Genomic DNA, 23,189 nt, shown 5'->3' with positions numbered 1-23,189 from the left:
TTTAATATGCAAATAACAACGGGTTTAAGATTGACATAAGACTTGTTATGAGTCAGCATTGAAAAAACAAAACAAAAGAAAGACGTGTTTCTACTAGTAGCTAATGTATAAGGCTTTTTTGTGTACTCAAATATGTAATATGCTATTTGAATAGTTTATTCTCGTGTAGCCGTGTATTCGGCTACACTGACCTATGGATCCCTAATTAGAATTATTATAGTTCAGTTGTAGCGTTGCTGTGATCATATGGTAACAGCTTGGTTTCGGGTTTGCTTGTGAAAAAATTAGTATCATTTGTACACATACATTTTCAAATCTTGAATACAGTATTTTCCTTTTCTGACAAGCACACAAATGTGTGCATGTTAAATGGCTGAAGTAACATATATTGAAAGGCTTCATTTCCACTTTCTTTTGAGATGTGGGCTCTCTTTGGTTACCATAGAAATATACTGAATATACTATGTGTGCTGCACTTCTGTGGTGTTTTGTAATAACATCAAGTTGGTCATAATAAGGACATTTTTATTTAATTTCTCATGACTCCCCACTCCTCCGCAATATGTCCCTAGTTTTAAAGTAGGATCAGCATACTTTTTTTATGTTGCTCTGCATTGTTCAGCCATGCGGTTAAAGCCCTGTTCTTTCAGTCGACTGGAAACTTCTTTGAACACTGGTGTTCTCAAGGGTATTGTCAAGCATCATTTGTATATGGGTATCTGCCCAAATTTCAAGAAGAGCTTTGATCTCTTCGGAACTCCACAACATCCCCCAGTAAAGTCCTGCGCAGGTCCGATTTTTACAACCCGCAACTACAGGACCCGACCCGAACCCGCAACCTGCTTCAACACCGACTTCTTACCCGAGACCCGACCCGGCCTGCCTTAATAAGATCTGCAACCCGACCCGAGCCCGCTAGTTTTTGTCCTTAAGTACCTACTGCCTGCGTCAACTGACTCTCTCATGCTCTCACATTCACAAACATCTCTACCATTCTCCATAAAATACCTGTCTATTCCTTTTGTGCCACCAGTCGAAATGGAGCTACACATGTGCTTTCGCAGAGATGTACCAGTTTTGTGGCTGTTGTTCACAAAAACATAACGACACGTTTTTACAAGCAATGAATCCAGTCACATTCATTATTTTCATTTGCTATGATTAATACTAATACTTACTGATGCATTGTAAAGTTTTAACAGTACTTCCTTGACTTAAATGCAACACTTTTCACTATATATCTGCGCATCTTGTTGACTTTTTTTATAGCTTCCCCACATTGTCTAGATGAAGACATTTCTGAGAAAACATAAACTCCTAGGTCTTTTTCATAGATTCCTTCTTCAATTTCAGTATCTCTGTGTGGCAATTTGACTTGCTGGATCCAAACAATTGCAATCCGGCAGGAAAGTGGTTTTAATTGTAATCCGAGTCTGGTGACCAACAAAAGAAAAATGCTCCGGAAATACACAACAATGTGTAATGTGTGGAGCCAAACAAACGGGTTTACAGTCCCAAACAATAAACGTTATCCGCCCCACAATACTAAAACACGGTCACCAGTCCTGGGTAAGTGTAGTAGTGCTCGTGGTGGGTGATAACAGGTTATTTGGTGACAGTTCGTGCAGTACAGTTCTGGCTAGCGCCGGCCCAAAAGCGACAGCTCTGGAACGTGTTTAGCCGCAGAGTGAAACAATAAACAAGACAATTACTAACACTCAAAACAAACAAACACTCACAAATATTTCTCTGCAGTTTCTACTGCAGCTCTCAGTCCTTCCAGGTTTAAAGCGCAAACCCCAAGCGAAGGAAAAGATTAGCGTTTCTCTGGGCCCTTTTGTGCTACCCCTCATGATCCCTTGTTAAACGATTTCAGCTGCATCTATAGCTTGCAGCTGCTACCTCGTTTACCTTCTGGGTCAATACGTTCCTACAACAGAGTCTTGTTTCCATCCAGGCTGACCGACTTCCCGATCTTGGAAACCAACTGTCAGGCCAGCCCGTCCAGATACTTTTCCTTTCGCTATTTAGCACCCTCACAGGTCGAGAGGGAGATTTTTAACCAGAACTCATTGTATTTCTGTCACACTCCCATATGGTATTTATAATGCACATTTTTATTTCCTGCATGCAGTACCTTACACTTTTCTCTATTAAATGTTATTTGCCATGACCAGACCACAGGCCACAGAATGTTACAACCCCTTCTCACCAACCATCATCAGTACGTGATTGATAAAAGCTGGCTGTACAGTAATTGAACGTATAAAAACAATTAAATAATGATTTACCTTTTCAGTTCTTGTTCCAGTTTTTTAAATTAGTTTCTTGCTAGAAGAGATTTCTACCTTCAAGTAATGACATGCTCCTCCTTCACTTACAGATCATGGCTGATCTTCTGTCTGGACTTTTCAGGATTATCACAGGATTCCAGTAGATACTGGTTCTCTCATTTATTGCTGTTATCTCATTCTACTCATTTTCCACCTAAAAGCAGATTAAAATGCAGCTGTTAGCAGATATATTTGGATTTAACATATTCTGTTACCTCTGTGTTAGATTCTGTTTAACTTTTTAAACTTTACAAACAAACAAATGTAACTTTATAATGTTGTCAATCAATCAGAAAATAAATAAAGTCGAACTGAGTTCTCTCTTTATTTCAAATCCAGTAACATTTGTGTTTGTCCATATGAATGAATGGAGAATATTTTGGATTAAATAATATTGACAACGAATAATTATTAACATTATTTTGAATGTTTAACAGACTTGGTTAACATGAATGGTTCACTTTATTTCTTGTGCAATGGCCAAGTCAATGTCTTGGTTAAATGGATTGTGCCCCCCAAATAAAAAATAAACAAACAAATAAATAAGTAAATAGAAATCGGCTTCCATGAATTCCAGGTGAAACTGTGTTGTCTTTCCTTTTTCAGTTTGTCCAGTTGGCTTTGGATTTCTTTGAGTTCTGGTGGGAAGCCCATCCTTCCACTCGTCTACAACTCATTAAAAAAAAAAACATTATTTTCCCCGAAAAGATCAGCATATCCTGAAAAATCAAGTCATGATGCGGACAGTAAGTAAATGCATACAGCAACAGCAATGCAAAATGCACTCAGAATTTGTCTACAGTATTACATGATGTATACATAATCGACGTTATGTCACAAATAAAAAAGACTGAACTTTTAAACTACAATCAAATTGCTGGTTTCCGCTTGGCTGTGCAGGATCTGCACAGATTTCTGCAGGTGGAGTTGAGTGACGTCACGCAACAGCCTTGAAAAGAGTGCATCTCCGCAATTCTGTTCAGAACTGTGGAAATCTGCGCTACAAGAACGCAACCACCACTGTTCTACTTCAGGCGGTAGAAGCGTTGTGTATTGAGCTGCTTGTGACTGATATTGGGATGCTAAAATCTGGCGACTTCTTTCCTTGAAAATCGTTGTTGTTGTCGGCAGTAAGTCGCTAGATTTGTCACTAGTCGCTAGGGGAACCCAAAAATTTAGCAACAGGGGCAACTGCTGCCAGCCTCAGACTGACAGTTTACGACCTATAAGAATGAGCCAGAACCTCTAATTGGACCAAAACCAGTCTAATTCCAGCCTGTAATTGAGAGCTGATTCCTGGTTGCTTGTTTGAGCCATATTCAAATAAGGCACCGCCTCTAAAATATATTGTTCGGCTATTTTAAAGAAAGTAAGGCTCTCATTGGCCTGTTTTAAAGCTACCGATTCACTGTACACCACAAGGCTGAGCATGGCATCTTTCTAAGAGGGAGTGACTGTCTTTGTGTTTGTAACAAAACGAATATCGATTTATTTTAGGTACTTTGGGAATGGATTGCTTTAAAAAAACTGGATTAATATATGATCTTTCTTAAGTTTTGTAATTAATCGTATCAGGTCGCTCACGTTATTGTATATATATATATATATATATATATATATAGAGAGAGAGAGAGAGAGAGAGAGAGAGAGAGAGAGAGAGAGAGAGAGAGAGTTTTACTCTGTCCTACTTTTCAAATAGTTTGCAATCGTGTGCGTGTGTATCATTTTAATAGCTGAACTAATCATTTCTAAATTACTTGTGAATATTAGACTCCCAGTATATAGATGCATTTAGTAAGAAACATCAAGTATGCATATATCGACTCCCACAGGACTAGCACGGTTTGAAATCAAATTTCTTAGCTCTTGTGAGTAGTTGTTAAAGAAAGGGGCTTGTTACCAGCTTTAGTTTAGTTTATTCACTTTGTGCCCACATAGCCAGCTCAGGTACATTTCAATAGTGCAGTACTAATACAAAGCGAGACCAAAGTAAATTAATAATAATAATAATAATAATAATAATAATAATAATAACAACAAAAAGTTTTGCGGTTCATAGCAGAGGAAAATGTAGGTGACCGTTCACCATTACAAGAACTTTCTAACCCAGGCTTTGACAAAAACGATTCCCTGCCAGGCATAGAAATCATCCATAACTTTCAAATGCTCTTTCTGAAATCTAAGATACAGCTATGAGAGTACACTGAAAGAATGCACTACTAGCGATACATGTGTGTAATGTCTTAGTTTCTTATCGTGTATATAACGTATCCAATTTGTGACAGACGAGCACAATATCATAATAAAATCAGATCGATTACAAAAAGATGCTTCTACAGTATACTGTACATTGAATAGACATTTAATTTGTATAGACTGCCCTCCAACAAGTATTGGGACACAGGCCCCATACACCTACATCTTCTAACGGAATGCCTGTATAAACACAGAGAAAACATTGTATTGTTGAATTGCTACTATTATTGTATTCATTGTCGATAATATGGTAATGTAATCAAAATACAAATGACTCCATACTTGTTTTATTTGCTGTATTGATTAATTTTTAAAATGCATTTTCTTAGACAAACTTAAACTGAATTTGCTCCTTAGCGTTAGTGGATTAATTAGTGTGTTAAAAAGTTCAGTTTGTTAGCAGAGGAAGTTCAAAGTGACTGTCCACCATCTCAAGTTAACTGTGACAGGCTCTATAGATGTTTTGTATTCACAGCTCTGTGAAAAGCCTGTTTTTTTTTTTTTTTTTTTTTTTTTTTTTTGTGTTACCAGCAGATGGAGCTATTCTTCTGCATCATAACTAGTCAGGACTTTATAATCAGTTTAGACTCGACTTTCTTGTCTTGTTTGTCTTTGCTTGTTTGTTATAATTTAATTTGCGATATGTATATATTTTAAGTAGAGCATTATAGATTAAAGGTTTATGTGCCTCAAGTTACATTACATGTTGTTGTTCAAACTCACTCCAATTGTCTAACTGTATTCAGACCACACAAATGTACCAGTTTGTAGCAGTTAATACAGAGTTGAATTTAAATGAACTCATAACTGAGTGGCAGGCAATATATGTAACACACTACAAGTACACACATGGAGTGCAATCGTTTCTGAAGTGGTGTGGAGGGTGCTTTCGCTTGAGTTCAGGAACTGCTCTTCAGTTCTAGTTGTCATACATGTAACAGAGGCTAGATCTGGCATCTTGGATCAAGTTCCTTTTTTTTTTCTGGCAATAACTGCTGCGCATACATGGTGCTGGTGCTGATCTAGCCTACATTACATACGTCAACAGAAGACATCTAGACCTGAGGAGTAGTTCTTGAAAAAAAAAAAAAAAAAAAAAAAAAAAAAAAACAACAAAAAAAATAGTAATAAATATGTATCTGAAGCTAGTTTTCTACTTTTCTATTTTATAGAATTTTAATTGTGCATGCCCTTGCCCAGTACTTGTTGAAAGGTGTAGACTATTGTCTCTATACACACACAGTGCCCTACCAAAGTACAAATACTAGTCATCCTCTGTGTGAGCAACCTTGCCTACTTGCCACTGTTACAACATCAGGCAAACCTGGGCACGTAGCCTACTAGATAATGGCATATCACTGGAGCTATTCTGGACTGTTTATCTTCAAAAACCTGTCAAGTAGGCAGTGTACACTGCTGACACCTTGTGCAGCAATGTCAGTCAAGGGCATCATGTGGTGTCCCGGCTTGGGATGACATCTGGACATTGCAGGAGCTGTGGTATCCACCTCACCCCACCCCCCAGAGATGGGTGCTATGTTGTCTTGATAATATTTGTCATGATATCCAGATTTGACACATTACCTTGCTAATAAGAGAGGCTACATGACTCAAGATATAGATTAAATATAAATGTCATAGTACTCCATTGTAATGACAAATGGTAAAAAGATTTGGATCTGAAGTTGAGCTTTGTTTGTTTAGCATTTTGAATTAAACATATTCATTGCCCATGGTGTAAAATTATTATTTATTATTATTTTAATCTCTCCAAGAACTTAAGAAGGAAACTCCTTTATGAACGGGGAAGGCTGCCCCCCTTCCCTGATGCCCTGCCCCCCCAACCAGGCCCCCCCCCCCACCCAATCGTTGCAACTGAGAGCTAATTGTTCCCTGAAGAAAATAATGATTTGGTCTGGTGGATTTGCTTTCCTGGGTTTGTTTTTCTCCACGGTAAACCATTAAGAAAGCGCCGACGTCTCAGCCTTCATTAGCTCCACATTCCTGGGATTCCATAGTTCTGATGTCATAAGGGACGGATCGCACTGTTCTCTTTAAACCTATACGCGCCCTGTCTTGGGCGATTTATTACCAACATTTACATATTGAAATTACCAGAAACACAGTGAACGAGGCCAAAAACTAGTTTCGGATTCCTAGGCAAGTTTTTCAAAGTCTGCGCGCGCGTACCTTTTTTGGTACAAAAAAAGTTGGAAAGTTCTTGTGCCCACACAAAAGTAGTCATTGTGTGCTTTAAAACAAACTGCAATTTGAGCCTCTTTCTAGCGGAGTAAACGATTCGATCTTTGAAAAAGAAGACTCCATGTAGAGGATTTATGCACAGTATAAGGGAACTTTCTTTGGATTCTTTTTTTTTTTTTTTTGGATCTTTGGATTACAATTTAGGGACTTAAGCATATTGCGATCTACTTAACCGAAGGAAAAGTACATACAAACGACATGTAACCAGTACTGGTAGGTGTTTCTTTTTTGTTTCTCTGTGCTCTGTAGATACATAATTGTTTTTAAACATTTAGGCTTCTCTAAATACGCGTGTATGCTCTGTGCTTGGCTAGCTTTTTACAGTTCACGTACTCTGTGGTACTGTCTAGTTAGATTTTGCGTTGCTTTAAGTCTTTCTCTGGAAGCACAATCAAAACAAGATGAGTCTATTTGTATTAACTTTAGCAGGGCTATTTCATGCGGAATATAAAGCTGGTTTAGGATAGTACTCGATTACTAACATAAACCAAAACAATGACTAGGCTACTGAAACAGGAAGAGGATTTTTTTTTTGTTTTGCTTTGTTTTATCTTCCTCCATGTGCCGAGTTAGGGAACACATATTGTTGTTTGAGTTTGAGTTTGGGCCGAAAGTTTGGCTTGGGTCGTGCACTGTGACAACACAACAGACAGACCTGTCAGATGACTCCAGTGTTACACTGTTTATGTTTTATAATAATATTTACACTTTGGCTATTCGGAATAGGTGGTAAATATAATTTTATTATATTATTCATTTTTCTATCTTATTTTTATTATTTTTCTAAGCTTTTAAAATGTATATTTTAAAAGATGAAACGGTCCGTGAACAGACAGGGACTTGATCGGTAATGAAAAGGGCACCAATCCCCAAAAGCTTTGCTTTGCGCCTCAATGTGTTGATCTTTTGGTGCTTGTTGTGACATTATTATAACTGTTTTTGAATGTAAACACGAATTACCAAGTCTCAACGAATTACCAAGCCTTTGTAAGTTACAGGAGTTTTTTTTTTGTCTGGTGTGTAGTACAGTAACCTATATTCAGTATGATTACACTATGTATATTTGAAAGTTATCCGCTGTAATGTGTTTCCAGTTGTTGCTTTCAGTCGCCCTTTTTGTTTATGATGGCCTAATTAAACAATTTCAAACTAGAAGTGTTTTAGGAATAATCTCAACATTTTTGGCCTCTCACTTGTTATAATTAATCAATTTAATTCCGTTTATATACATTTAGAAAGAAAATAAGTTATTAAACAGCAAACTGCTTTTTATGTACATACATGTAAATTATATTCAGCTGAACTATGTACAGTATCAAATACAGTTTGGCAAAATTGTACTTGTGTATATGTTTTGAGGAGACTGGACCTTATGGCAATACATAACGGTCCATCTAGTTCAGTTGGTCAACCATATTTAAGTAATATTAATAATAATGTTCCAGCAATGTGAACAATTAGGCTCTTGCTAAATCTGTTCTCAACTGATCAGACTTATTATAGGTTATCCAACCAAAAATAAATCTCACCTTGGTCTGTAGGTCTTTTTGATTAACATGCTAAAAGCGACCCAGTCAACCGTAATGGGAAAGTAGTTCACCTTAACCATTTCACAGCAGTTTTATCATGTGATGTTCACATAGTTGTCATGTGATTATTATTATTATTATTATTATTATTATTATTATTATTATTATTATTATTATTAGTAGTATTACAAAAAACTAAAATGGCTGATTCAAACTCTCCTAAGCCCCTTTCGCACTGGCATGCTCCAGCTGGGTCAGAACATACCCGGGCCGGACCCGGTGTCATGCGGGTCAGCTACACGATTTCACACTGCTTTTGATAAAGCAGGTTTGACCTGGGTGACAGACGCAAGTAAACAATACGCATATCAGTGCCCCGGAAGCAGCTTCTTGCAAGCTTTGCTGGATTTAACCGTCTGCCCAAATGCTGATTAGAGCAAATGTTTCTCCATCCCTGCTACATTCTGGCTCACGGTGTGTCTCAAGCAACAGAAATATGGCTAAACAGAGAAAAATAAAACGTTCCTTGCGGAAGTGAAACCTTCACGCAGGCTTGGCTGTTTGTTATTTCGTTGTCCGTTATGCATTTTGTCTTGCTCAACCCGGGTCAAAGCAGGTCAAACCCACATCCTGAGGTGGGTTGCTGGGTACGACCTAGGTAAGTGGTTTCACACTACGTGGGATTGCGACCTGGGTATCCAGACCTGGGTAGAAGTGTGAACGGGGCTCTAGAAAGACTATTCTTTATTGCCATACAATTTTATTGCCAATACAATTTTGCGTACTTTTTGTTTGACACAATTTTGTTCGACGGCAGCCACTGTAAAGGGTTAAATGTTTTTCTGTTCCCCCTGTCAGCTTCCTATACAAGCACACGCCGCCCTGCTACGTGATGACGTAGTTCTTTTGTCAGCAGTCTGGCCACATCGGGTACAATAAAGCAAAGCAGGCCAGAAAAAACATCCGGGCTTGGCCAGGGCTGTTGTGGCCAGCAGTGAAAATAACTTTTACGGCCGTGACTGGCCACAGCCAGCAGTGTTAACCAGGCATAAGTTGTTGTTGTTAGACTGGAGAAACTACAGCGAAGGTGATAAATGCAGCGGTTCAGGAGTTCACACAATTACAATATGCCATTTTTATTGGTGTCATTACACTTTGTTTCTACACTTGGCTGTATTACATTAACAATAGGTACATGTTGCACATTATTAAACTAGAAGAGCAGTTCTGTGTATGCAGCGAGTATCTATAAGATAACTTGATTACTTTGAAACATCTGACCTCTCAAACATGACACCTTTTCAGCTCATAACTTTAAAAATAATGAGAGTTAAGAGCTAATATTTTATGGTTCTTCCTAAAGCCGTTTAGGTATCTTGAAATGTGATATCAAAAGAATCTGAGACGATGAGGTGAGGATTAGTCACTTTGTGCTGCTGTGCAAAAACCTTTCCTGTCAAGAGGTTTTGTGTGTTGCTATCAAAATGTAGTATGCTATTTTTAATGTTCTTCCAACAATGTAATCCTTCCTCAAGATCAATGGTGACCAATAAATGTGTCCACACTGGTACCAAATCCTCCTATCACATCAGGCTGTATAAGTACAAGGTGGTTTATCTCCATCTTACCTCACTGATATGATTACCCTGTATGTCAAAAATGTACCTTATGTTTCTAGTCTGTAGAATGCTTTGTACTAAAACTAGACTTCAGGCAAATGTTTGGTTCTCAGTTAAAATATTTGTTTAGCTTCGCTTTTTTCTGAAGTGTTTAGGATTATTTATATTTATACAGTGCTCTGTATAAAGTTTTGTGACACAGGTCCCTATTTACTTAAGAACATAATACAAGTTAGGGAATGGGACAAGAGTGTTCAGGCGATCAAGGCTCATCCTTTGTTAGCACACCATTCGCTGTTACTGGGGAGATCTTATTTAATAGAATCTAGTCTAGAATTTTGTTTTCAATGTTCCTAGTGTTTTAGATCCTACTGTGTCACCTGGTAGATTATTCCATGCATCTATAACTCTATATAAAAAAAGTGCTTCTTAGTTTTACGCAGCTTCCAGTTATACCCTCTTGTTTTCTGTGCTGAATTTGAAGTAGTGTCTTGGGTTAACTTTATCTAGGCTATACCATTTAGGGTTTTATAGACTTTCAAAACTTTCTAAAAGTTTAAAGATGGTTTAGAAACATTTTTCTTAAAACCATCAAGGATAAAGTTCTAACCCCCTAAAGCAGTGTGAAAAAAAAAGCTTTATGAACTGTTCTCTTGATTGAATTAATCAAACGGTAGCTTGAGTCAATGACCACTGACCTAATATGACCGCCGTATGTTCTGTTTTATATAATTTCCAATTCCAGATGATAAACACTGCAAAAAAAAAAAAAAAAAAAAAAAAAAAAAAAAAAAACAACAAAAAAAACCCCCATTGCTTTCAAATTATGTTCCTAGCAGAATTCTTTGTGTTTCTCTGAAGTTTGATTACAGATGCCATTCAGTTAAAATAAACCATTTTGATGGTTTATTCTGAATCTCTGGTCATGTCATGACAGAAAGTAGAGACAATGCCTAGATTTACTAAGCTTTTGCTTAAGTTTACCCCATTTTTCAAAATCAAATAAAAAATGGTATTTGTTTCAGAATTTGAACATAGGTGTGTGTACGAGTATAACATTCAGAGCTTTTTCTGTCTAGTTCTGAAACATAAGCATTTTTTTATTTCACTTAAAAAAAGTGGAACAAACTTTGTACTTGAGCAAATTCTCATTGAATATATATTGTAATCAAATTTCTTTAAACATAAACTGTAATGTTGATCTTTATAAATATATTACATTATCAACCACTACTGTACTAGCTTGACAAAAATAAAATGCACGTTGCATCACTGAATATATAGTATAAAGTTCATTAGGACATGTTAAGTCTTAAGTGTTTCTCTCCCACAGTGAAAAGGGATATTAAATAAATACATACTATTCCTATTACTACATTTCCCTTGGGCGTAAAACGTTAAGGGTGTAAGTCAGAGTAGGTGGTTTGATGAAAGCAGTCGTGTTAAGATTTAAAGACGTTGCAGCCAAGTTAGATGTATGCTGTGCATATGACTGTATTATTAAGTATTTTAAAGTATAACTGGACAACGAAAAGAACATGTACATGGTTGGTTTCATGGTTGGGCTAGTTAATGTTACCTTGCTACTTAAAGATTAGTGCTAATTAAGGTCTGTCAAATCTTTAGTGTTGAATTGCATTTGATTTAAAGCTGGCCAACCCTACGTATACATTTTTCAGTTTGATTTGTGCTTGTTATTTAAAATTTAAAACTCTCTGTGGTCAAAAAGTTTAATTATATTGGCATGCAACACATTGTCTAGTCTAAGTGGATTTTTTTGTAGGAGAAATGATTCCTTCAGGTATTTAGAAATCTCAAAACAATTACACTTCAGCCATTTTAAATGAGACATTAGTGTTAACTCGGCTTAAAGAGATTCCTTTACCCCTTACATTTTCAGAATATAGAATTTATTGGTGGTATATACTATTACGTGTGTTCACTGTTGTCCACTACTGTTTGTCAGATCATTATGTATCATGCTTATTGACAATTTTTCCAACACTAGATAGTTGTAGAGAACACACAATAGCATACGAAATAAGCAATACTTGAGTATTCTACAAATGTAGAGGATCTCTTTAACAATCTTTTTGCTTTCTAGCCTTTGTATGCTAAGAAAGAATCACTTGCCAGGTTAAGCCTTTATAGTCATTTACTAGGCAAACACAAGATCAGTCTCTCAGATTGAATTTTCCAATAGACAAAACCTTGTTTTGAATATAAATATTGTTACCCAATATGGCTGCCAGGTCATTTTGAATATTGGTGTCATCCATTAAAAAAGAAGTGTTTTGGGACCATATTTAGGAAACTAGTAACAAAACAACTCATTTAAGTTAATCTACTTTACAGCCACTACTTCTTTATCACATATGTACTTCATGTTTACAAACCACTCTTTCAAAGACACAGTCCCCTTTGCATTATGCCCCTTGGGTGCTTTGTTTTGTTCCCAAAAACCACCCCACTCTAGTTAAAGTTCTTAACTTTAGGGAATTTACTACGAAAGTGGCTGCAGTAAAGCCTAATGTTACATTTTATGAGCCAAAAGGTTGTGATCTTTAAAGCAGATATCTGATTACCGGATAACACGGTCTATTTTATTGATCAAAAGAGATCTAATACAGCCACACTTTAAACATTTTTGGACAGACATTTAACCCACATGTGGTACCCATGGATGATTTAGGGATTCAGCGGTACAAAGATCTACCACGGTTAAGATCATTAACATGTAGCCCACTGTGTGTACAAAAATCCCTTGTACTGGATTAGTTAAAACAATTATTCGTGGGATCTGTCAGAACATGCAGTTTCTCTTAGCATTTCTGTTTGGGAAGAGGTGACAGGCAAATACTGCACAGTTGGTGGAGGTGTGCAGCAACAGTCATACATGTGGCATACTTTGTAATGTCAATGGTATGTTACTGAAATGATATGGTGCAAGGACTTCCAGGCGCCAAATAGATGCTGGTTATCAGCAACAGGAATGTGTGCAATTGTCTGCTGCCTCCAGACTAACATTAAAACATGAGCTAGTGCTGTGTGTATTTTTTCGAAATTCATGACTGTCAAGTCCTTATTGATAGTCTTGTCTGTCTATTTTTCAGTGTAGTTTTAAGTGTAAGGAAACACACTTCCTCCAAATTTGAGGCATGCTCATCTGGGCATCAGATTATGAAAGGTGCAAGTTCAGTACCCTTATAACAGTTTACCATTGTAAAACTTAGCAGTGTGCAATAACGCATCATGAAAGCATGGTAAAGCATATATAAACATGGTAAAGTTCAGAAAAGCATATTTAAGAACATGGCAAACCATAGTAAAATATGTTAAATACATAGTATAGCCATGGGAAAACTGTTTTTTTTTTAAATTTATTTATTTTTAAATAGGCCGAAGTTTTGACAATTGCTGTTGGAAACGTTTATACTTAGATCTAAGGATACTGCTCCATTATGCAGAAATTCCAGACAACAAAACATAATTTATGTATGTCAAGTAGTTTTGCCATGTGTTTTCCACAGTGCAGTTTAAATGTTGGAGAAGCAATGGATTTATAAATCTTTATTTGCAGCTGTAGAACAATGAGCAAGCCTGTTGCATTGTTGGCAGACAGGTACTAGAAATTCAAATACTGCGTTGGTTCTGTAAATAGCATGTAGTAACCAGATACAGCCGTGTACAATAAAGCCATTGCTGTAGAGGCAGTTTTGAATGTATGTAATAGAACCTTCCAAGCTAAAGTCCAAATAGAATACTTTTGCATATTGAAGTGGCCCAGCAGGATCCTGTATCTGCATAGGCCATGCTAACTGACCAAAAGAGTGGAAAAGGTTTTATAGACTGAGTTTGCAGAGACAGGCTGGCTGCTATTTACAGAAAGCCAGTTTCCTGGGAATTTAATGATATGTTTGTGAAAGTGCTGCCAGGAAATGGTAAGGCAACATCCTTGTGCCAAATCCAGCTGAATGAGTTTGTGAGATACTGTGTTTCAGACTGCTCAGACTGGAGGATGCACGTATAACACAATTAATGGGGCTAGCATTGTTTACAGAACAGTGAAATATTCAGGTTAAAAGTGTGATGTGATAGGCAAAAAGATAGTACAATTCAATACTAATTATAGTCCTATTGTTCTGGTTGTTACTGTGTAACCCACTATTGCTTACAGGTATTCACATGAATCACATTATAAAAAGAAAAAAATAGGAAGTAATTTAACGTGATGAGGTGCTTACCACAAAGGAATAGAAAATGAAATATGATACACCCCCTGATACAGTTGGTTGTAGTAAACACATCCTGTAGATCCTTTACATTTTGAACACATCAATAAGGTGAAATACTCGGCATCTCATTAAAATCAATCCTTTACTGATATCCAGATCAACGCATTTCGACACATCAGTGTCTTCATCAGGTTACAAACTATCAGCCAGTGCATTTACATCAGCATAAGAATTCTGATATTTTTTATAAAACTACGTTTTTGGAAAATTAATTTCGATATCAAAAGTCATGTAAACATAGTTTTCGGAAAATTTATCGGAATATTTTTTAAAGTCAGTTTTCTTAAAACAGCACTGCGGAAGAGTGGTGGGTGATTCACTGACACACTGTAGACAGAAAGGTGTACTTGCAACACCACACAGGTGCCCAGTTTTATTATTTCAGACCCTTTTGGTCGCTGATTTGTTTTAGCCCGCAGAGGGCGCTGTTATCTGTGGCCTGCTTACCAACTATGGTAAACAGAACAACAGGAATACTGTTAGTGGTAAACAATACAAGTCCAAGTGCACTCGCAGGTGCTCAAAAGAATAGTCAAAACCAAAGGCGAAAGAAAAAATGAAAATAAAACACAATAACCAAATGGTCGCTGCCTGTATGACTCTGTCCTACTTTGCTGCTTTCTCAGCTACCTGGCACAATATCGGGGTCTGCCTAAGGTTTCTCCGTTCTCTCTCTATCTTTTCTGCATCTTCTCGCAGTAGTCTCGCTCTTTTCTGTCCGTGTCTGTTCCGACCACAGTCAGTACTAGCCGCACTTCCGCAGGCTCGATCTGGTTTAAAGGGGCAGATCTGAGGGAACAGCAGAGTGTTATTTTATAGGGCTGACAATTCCCCCAAGAACCGACTCTCAGCCATTCAGAGAGAGGGATAGCCACACACCCTCTCTATCACCTCTCCGTGTCACTGCCGTGACCGCCAGGAGGGTATTGGACGACTGCTGCCCTCCTCCTGCAGAACCATGAACACGCCAGCAGAGTCAGTACAGATCTCCCCCCGTGCCACAAGCACCTAGAAATCTCAGATTAAATTCCGAAACCTAACAACATGTATATCATGTAAACACACTTTTTAGAAAACTTATTGAAATAGCATACTGCACATGTGCACACTTTGACCCTTTTCTCCTGCACGTGGTTTTAGAAAACAGAGAAAATAATAATAATATGTAGTCAGTCTGCATGCATCCATTTGTCTAGTTAGGCATAAAGTAATACATTTGTTAAAGTCTGTATGTATTTGTTAATAGCCCATAGTGAAGTAGTAAAATGACGTGATAATTTAAAATAATGTCTGCAAAATAAACTGGTAATATAGAACAGAATGAGCTGTTGGAAAGGCTGATTACACATTGTACTGAATCTGAATAGAGGTATAGTATAGTACTCTTTGAATTTAAGACCTGACACTTCCATAAAGCTCTTGAGTTATATTGGATTGGTCTCCATTCTGTTGCAGAAATGTCCGGTCTGTTCAAATCGTACTTAGGCTACAACAGTACTTTGCATGTGAAAATATCCTGCTTTTTCCAAAAACTTCAATCCATGTATACAGTTGAATTCTGATTAGATTTTCTATCGTTAATCATGCAAACACAGAAAAGTGACTATTTAAGAAAATCAATTTTCTGATTCAGTTTTGTCATGTAAACGTGTTAGCAACACCATGATTCATTGTGTTATATATTCTTTGTCAATTAGCAAATACATTACATCATCGACTGCATGATCATTAATTAGCCAACATTTAAGTTAACAATCAAAAACTTTTTTTATAAAAAGTCAAATTTTAACAACATACAAGGAGAACACCTGATCAACATGCAATTAACAGTACAACTCAACTCCAGATGTTAATTAATACTCCTAGTTCATAAATAAATCAGTTCTAGCGTCTCATTGAGACCAGTAGGTTCAACGGTATTTAATGTGTGTATCCAGAAGGCTTCTCTTTTTAATAATTGATTAGCAATATTACCACCGCTTACTGATACCGTCACCTTTTCCATCCCTGTAAACTTAAGGCTCACCGAAGATCCGTGGTTGCGTGCTTTGTAATGTCTGGCTATTGCATAGTCCATACTGTTATTCCTTATAGCCTCTTTATGTTCTGCAATTCTGATTTTAAGATTACATTTCGTTTGTCCCACATAAATAAGACCACAAGGGCATTTCAGCATATACAGTGGCTCTCAAAAGTATTCACACCCCCTTGGACTTTCCCACATTTTATTGTGTTACAACATGGAATCAAAATGGATTTAATTAGGCGTTTTTGCCACTGATCAACACAAAAAAAGTCCATAATGTCAAAGTGAAAAATAAAATCTACAAATTGTTCTAAATGAATTACAAATATAAAACAGAAATTAATTGATGGCATAAGTGTGCACCCCCTTTGCTATGACACACCTACACAGGCTTCTAAACAGGCTCTGGTGCAACCAGTTGTCTTTAGAAGTCACATAATTAGTTGATTGGAATCCACCTTTGTGCAATTAAGGTGTTTTACATCATTTCAGGTTAAATACACCTGTCTCTGGGAGGTCCCACAGTTGGTTAGTACATTTCCTAACAAAAACTACATCATGAAGATGAAGGAACATTCAAAGCAAATCCAGAATAAGGTTCTTCAAAAGCACCAATCAGGGGTAGGATATAAGAACATTTCCAAGGCATTGAATATCCCCCGGAGCACAGTAAAGTCCATTATTAAGAAATGGAGAGAATATGGCACAACACTGAATCTGTCTAGAACAGTCCGTCCTCAAAACCTGAGTATCTTGGCGAGACGGGCACTAGTCAGGGAGGCCAACAAGAGGCCTATGGCAATTCTAAAGGAGTTACAGCTTCCATGGCTGAGCTGAGTGACACTGTGCATATGGCAACAATAGCCCGGGTGCTTCACAAAACTGGCCTTTATGGGAGAGTGGCAAAAAGAAAGCAATTGTTGAAAAAAATTCACATCAAATCTTGGCTAGAGTTTGCCAGAAGGCATGTGGGAGACTCTGAGACCAAGTGGAAGAAGATTCTATGGTCTGATAAGAACAAAATAGAGCTTTTTCGCCTCAATGTTAAGCTATATTTTTGTCTCAAGCCTAACACCGCACTTCATCCTGAGAACACCATCCCTACTGTGAAGCATGGTGGTGGCAGCATCATGGTATGGGGATGTTTCTCTGCGTCAGGGTCTGGAAAGCTTGTGAAGGTAGAGGGCAAAATGGATGCAGAAAAGTACAGAGAAATCCTGGAGGAAAACCTGCTGAAGTCTGCAAGAGACCTGGGACTTGGGAGAAGATTCATCTTCTAGCAGGACAATGACCCCAAACATATAGCCAAAGACACACTGGAGTGGCTTAAAAACAGAAAGGTCAAAGACCCGACCTCAATCCAATTGAGAATATGTGGAAAGAGTTGAAAATTGCTGTTCACCAAAGGTCCCCATCCAACTTGACGGAGCTTGAGCAATTTTGCAAAGAAGAATGGGCAAAAATTGTAGTGTCCAGATGTGCAAAGCTGGTAGAGAGTTATCCAAATAGACTCATGGCTGTAATTGCTGCCAAAGGTGCCTCTATCAAATATTGACTCAAGGGGGTTAATACTTATGCAATCAATTATTTTCTATTTTGTATTTGTAATAAGTTAGAACAATTTGTAGATTTTATTTTTGACTTTGACATTATGGACATTTTTGTGTTGATCAGTGGCAAAAACTCCTAATTAAATCCATTTTGATTCCATGTTGTAGCACAATAAAATGTGGAAAAGTCCAAGGGGGTGAATACTTCTGAGAGCCATTGTAAGCAATGTGTGTATAGTTACAATTAATAAAATGTTGTACTGGGAATTTACTTACATGCAGATACATTAAATATTTAATATTATTAAGTGTTAAAACAATGGACACTTCTACCACATCAATAATTACCACGAATATCAGATTTATTAAGCCAATTACCTAATTAAGCCAATTTGTACATGGAGGAAACCAATTTGTCTTTACTTTGGTGAAGTTGTGGCGAAGAAAAGGAGTTGAGGATCACACATCAGCATATTCCAATGTTGATGTGTTATATTTTAATGTCATTAGACATATGATTAAACTCTGTGGCAAAAGAAACTCTGTCAGATGTTACTTCATGTATGTTTTTGTAATTAATAGTAACCCATCACAGTTTTAAATCTCAGTTGTCTTTTAAAGCTGTATTAATCATTTGTTTTAGCCTTAAAAAGTGGTAAAACATGGTATATTTTTTATTAAATGTTTGGGATGGTTACTATCAACGCGTAATAAAGTATTCCTATCTGTGAGTTTTAGATGTATGAGCTGTATTAGTGTCAGAAATAGAAATTAATAAATCCAAAAAGTGTATTTCAAACTTGCTGTTTTCCGTAGTGAATCTTAAGCTGGATCTACTACCATCTGTGTAATCTTTAAATAAATGTAAATGCGTTTCGGAACCTGTCTAAACTACCAGTATATCCTCTATATATCTTTTCCACAGACCTCCATATTGTAACAATGAGTTAGCAGCAATATTACCAATATGTTGTTTTTCTCAATAACCCATTGTGGCAGGGCAATTGCCCTGCACAATGGTAAATTAGTGTTAGTGTGATTTATATGTGGGAATGGGTTTATTTTGTGTCGTTTCGGAGTTGATTTGTGTAATTGAATTATTGTTTACAGACGGGCGCTCGATTGAGACTTGCTGCCTGCTGTGCTTGGTTGAGGGGAAGGGCAGCAAGTGATTGGCTGTGCTGGTACTCAATCAGCAGGTGGGCGGGTCTTGACCGAGTGTCCGTCAGGTTAAAAACATCTGCAGGAGATAGCTCGGGGCTGCTGCAAAGCTTGCCGTTTTCACGGCACCTTTGATTTATAGTTTGTTGTACTGTATTTTATTTTGCATTATTTGTATAGCTTACTGTAATAGTCCTCTGTGCGTTACCATCGCTGGTAACGTCACATGACCAACGTTATTTACTTTCGTTGTTTGTTTGTTAATAAATCCTGCACACCTGTGCTGGCATTTCAACTTCACCCCCAGTTGTCTCTCTGTGTGCTTGAACAGCGGCTACTCACACACATGACACGAGCAAGACCCTGTCACACCCATAAATAAGTTTGCGTAATTAGGCGGAAAAGTAGATCCCATCGTGCACTGAAGTTGTAAATAATATTTTGCATTAACAATAAAGTTATTCGATGTAAGTATATAATTAGTTAGCTGTAAAAGCAAATTAGTGGGCTGATTATTTGGTTTCAAGGTAAAGTAATGTGACATTGCTTCAAGCCCCTCATTATGTGGTATATTAGTTTAAAGACTTTCAACATCAAATGTTACAAGAAATGCCTCTGATGGAACCATATATTCGGCAAGCAAATTAATCACATCTCTTGTATCTGACAAATAGGACGGTAATTCTGTAACTAAAAGTTTAATATGAAAGTCAACAAACTGACTCAAAGGTTCGGAAACTGGTTGGTTACCAGACACTGTTGGTCTCCCTGGAGGATTAATAGAATCTTTATGTATTTAAGGTAAAGTGTAAAAAAACAGGTGTTAAAGGAAAATCAGTTTTGAGAAACTCAAATTGACTCTTGGTGATTGATTTGCTTGCCAAAGCTTCATTCTGTATATTGTCTCCTCCTCTATAAGGTTTGGTAAAGGGTTAGTCATTAAAGCCAATTTTTTACCCCGGTTTTCTCCCCAATATAGTATGCCCTTATTACTATCTTTTTTGCACTGTCGATCCACAGCGAGGTGCGCGGTGAGCCGAGGATTCCCCTGCCGACCTAAGCCCTCCCTACCCGGGCAGCGCTCGGCCAATTGTGCGCCGCCCCCTAAGAACTCCCGGTCACGGTCAGCTGTGACATTCAAACAGGCTATAGGTCACATCCTGCACTCTGGAGCCCCAGTCATTAAAGGTTTATAAAATTCTAAACGATTCAATTGTCTCTAGATTTCACTTACATAAGCATCATTATTTTGAATTGCTATTGAGCTACCGTTATCTGCAGATTTTATTACAATGTCTCTATTCTCTTGCAATTCCTTGATAGCATTTAATTTTTGTTTACTGATATTTGAATGTTTGAAAATTATTAATTTTAACAGTTTCCTAACCGAGACTGGCATGATTCATGGGGCTTCAGAAAGCAGGGCATCATCCCAGCCATACACTTAAAGGCCAGTGATTTCCCAGTGACTCACCATACTGTTTACTATCTACTCAACCTTTATCTTAATACGTGTCACTATCCAGCTTTCATTAAGCACAGTTCGTGCTGCTGGCATTCTGGTTCCTCATAGTACTTGTGTTTCTGTTAGCTGTTATTGGCCAGCATTAACGTCAGTATAATCACTGCATGTAGATTGGCCGAACTTTCATTCCTATCAGATTTTGGTATGTGTCACAAATTTCCACCCATTTCGCTTTGTATTCAGTGCTCATTGGTTGATTAACAAGAGAAGGCTTTAGTAGAGTGACGTGAAAGTTTTATTTTTTTCTTTTAGGGCTAACAAAATATTTATTGTACTCCACATGTTCTGTTATTTAATACAGAAAAAGAAATAATGACCTAGGCCTGGAATCACTGTGTAATGAGTATTTATCAGCTCAGTAAATTGCAAAAAGTGAACACTTTCTGCCCAGCACTTGCAATTTATTGTTGGGAGATGTTTAACAGCTTGTAGCCTGGTGTCAGTTTGTTCCAGCTGGCAATTCCCAGGAGGGTATTTTTTCAAAAATGTTACGCTGCTAGTATGGAATAATATTATTTTCGTTAGTGCTAAAAAAATATGTCTGTGTCTGCCATAAATTACTTGGCTGATAGAAATTAGAAATACGTGTAACGTGTTTAGCCTTGCACTGACTTAACCTTGCTAGAATTTGCACAACAATTTAAAAAATAGCAAAAAAAAAAAAAAAAAAACAGTTCTATCTGTTTTGTGGTATTAATGTGTATGTAAAAAAAAAAAAAAAAAAAAAAGTTCAACAAAGTGCTGTTTTAGATTTGGCATGCGGGGGATACAGATGCAGGAACATCACTCGAAAATACTTCATGCTTTCCAAATATAACTCGCAAGGTACAGTGCTGGTCAATATTTTATTTTGTGATCCTACTTTTGTTATGAGGAATATAATAAACAAAAAACAAAATTGTGAGGTTTTTTTCTTTGTACAAATGTCTTTTCCACATTTATTTTATTTAGTTTAAGTTACATTTGACAGTTTTCACTTGCTAAAAAAAAGGCATAAGTAACCCTCATTAATGCTATTACTTTATGAAAATGTGTCTTTCCCCTTTGTTTATAGTGAAGAAAAGACAATGGCAGGGGCTTTAAAAAAACAATGATATCTTCAAATAGTCAATCATTTGTGTAACATTATCAAAGCATATGTAATACTGTACTAAAGTTGAAAAATATCCCAGAAGTAAGAAAGGCCTGACTTTACCCTTGTGAATTAATTACAAAACAAAGGATGCTATACAGTCATTATGGTTAAAACAAACTAAAAAAATTTAAAAAATCAGGAACAGACAGTGTTGTTTTTTAGTAATCCCTGCCATTGTCGTGTCTTCCCTATGAAGTGGCTGTAGACACATTTTAATAAAGTAATAACAACTTTTTAACATGAATAAACATTTCCAATTAACTAAATGTGGAAAAGAGGGTGCCGTACAATGAAAAAAACAATATTTATTCACTGTTTTTCTTTTTCTTTTATTACATTCCCCATAACAAAAACTAGAATTGCATCACAAAGAAAAATAAAATGGTGATCAATACACAAGTCATTTATTTTACAAGTTGGAACATGTAAAGCATTGTGTATATTGCAGACAGAAACGTACTCTATTGGAAGTAGCACTGGCAACTTAGGCTGTGTTTTCACACTGGGTCCGTTTACAGGGTTTGGGAAACAAACCATACCTAAAGTGGTTGTCTACGTCTGTTTGGCAAATGCACCGATTCTGGTTCGCTTGTTAAACATCAATGTGAACAAATGCCACATTGTGACTCCCTTTGACTAGTTAGTAATGGAAGTAGAGCAAAAAACATAAAATGTTTTGGGGGGAGGGGGGGGTTGGGGTTGAACGATGACGATGACACACACACACTACATTAGGGTTACCAGATATTCTGGTGAAAACTGTGATTGTCACAGTTTTCAGCCTTTTTTTGTCCCGGTTGGAAACAGTAAGATTGTCAATCGTCTTGGGTTGCTGTTGTATTTTTTTTCCCACAAAAAAAAAAAAAACTAAACAAAACAAAAAAACTTAAATAAAACTTAAGCACAGATAAGTATGAACAGCAAGCATATTGATATAATGTTTCAAATGAAACAAACCAGACTGAGTCCATTTGAAACAGACCCAGTGTGAATGTAGCCTTAATGGGTATGTAAAGATCACTATTTGGCAGCTAGTTGAGTGCACTGCCTAATCTAGACACTGTTTAAAATGCTAACATATCTTTAACAGCCAGAAATAAACAGAGCACCAAGAGTGGCTCAACTGATATTCTGTTTCTTTTTTTATATGTAGAAATCCCTCGCAGATATAATTGTTTTTCCTCTTGCTAATTTAGCTGTCGCTGAAATTCTTGAAAGCGGGTAAATCGGTGCAAGGCAAAAACACATTGTGATGTATATTTCTCATTTGTGCCGAATTCCCTTTGAATAAATGTAAAAAAAAAAAGCGCTCCGATATTTGTTCCAGTACAAACTTATTATACATTTTCTGCCTAAAATACACACAAGAAAAAATTATAACTTTAATAACTTGGTGACATCAGGGGTGTAGTGTAAATCGAGGCCACCTCTGTACAAATCAGCTAGGTACATAAAAAAAAAAAAAATGTACAAAAATATATGTAAAGATTTTTTTAAA

The 23,189-nt window shown here is 36.9% G+C and overlaps 1 protein-coding gene across 1 annotated transcript in view; it reads left to right on the top strand.

Moving 5' to 3' along the window:
* Positions 1-6,583: 6,583 nt before the first annotated feature.
* LOC121315970 (tyrosine-protein phosphatase non-receptor type 14-like) overlaps positions 6,584-23,189 on the top strand; it is a 109,359-nt gene continuing 92,753 nt past the window's right edge. The window contains exon 1 of the mRNA XM_041250613.1: positions 6,584-7,064. The gene's annotated coding sequence lies outside the window, so the exon portion shown is untranslated. The remainder of the gene's footprint in view (positions 7,065-23,189) is intronic.

The sequence above is a fragment of the Polyodon spathula genome, chromosome 5 (assembly GCF_017654505.1).
Source record: "Polyodon spathula isolate WHYD16114869_AA chromosome 5, ASM1765450v1, whole genome shotgun sequence".
NCBI classification, from domain to species: Eukaryota; Metazoa; Chordata; class Actinopteri; order Acipenseriformes; family Polyodontidae; genus Polyodon; species Polyodon spathula.
Note: the sequence above shows the minus strand (reverse complement) of the source record. Positions and strands in the feature narration are given on the sequence as shown.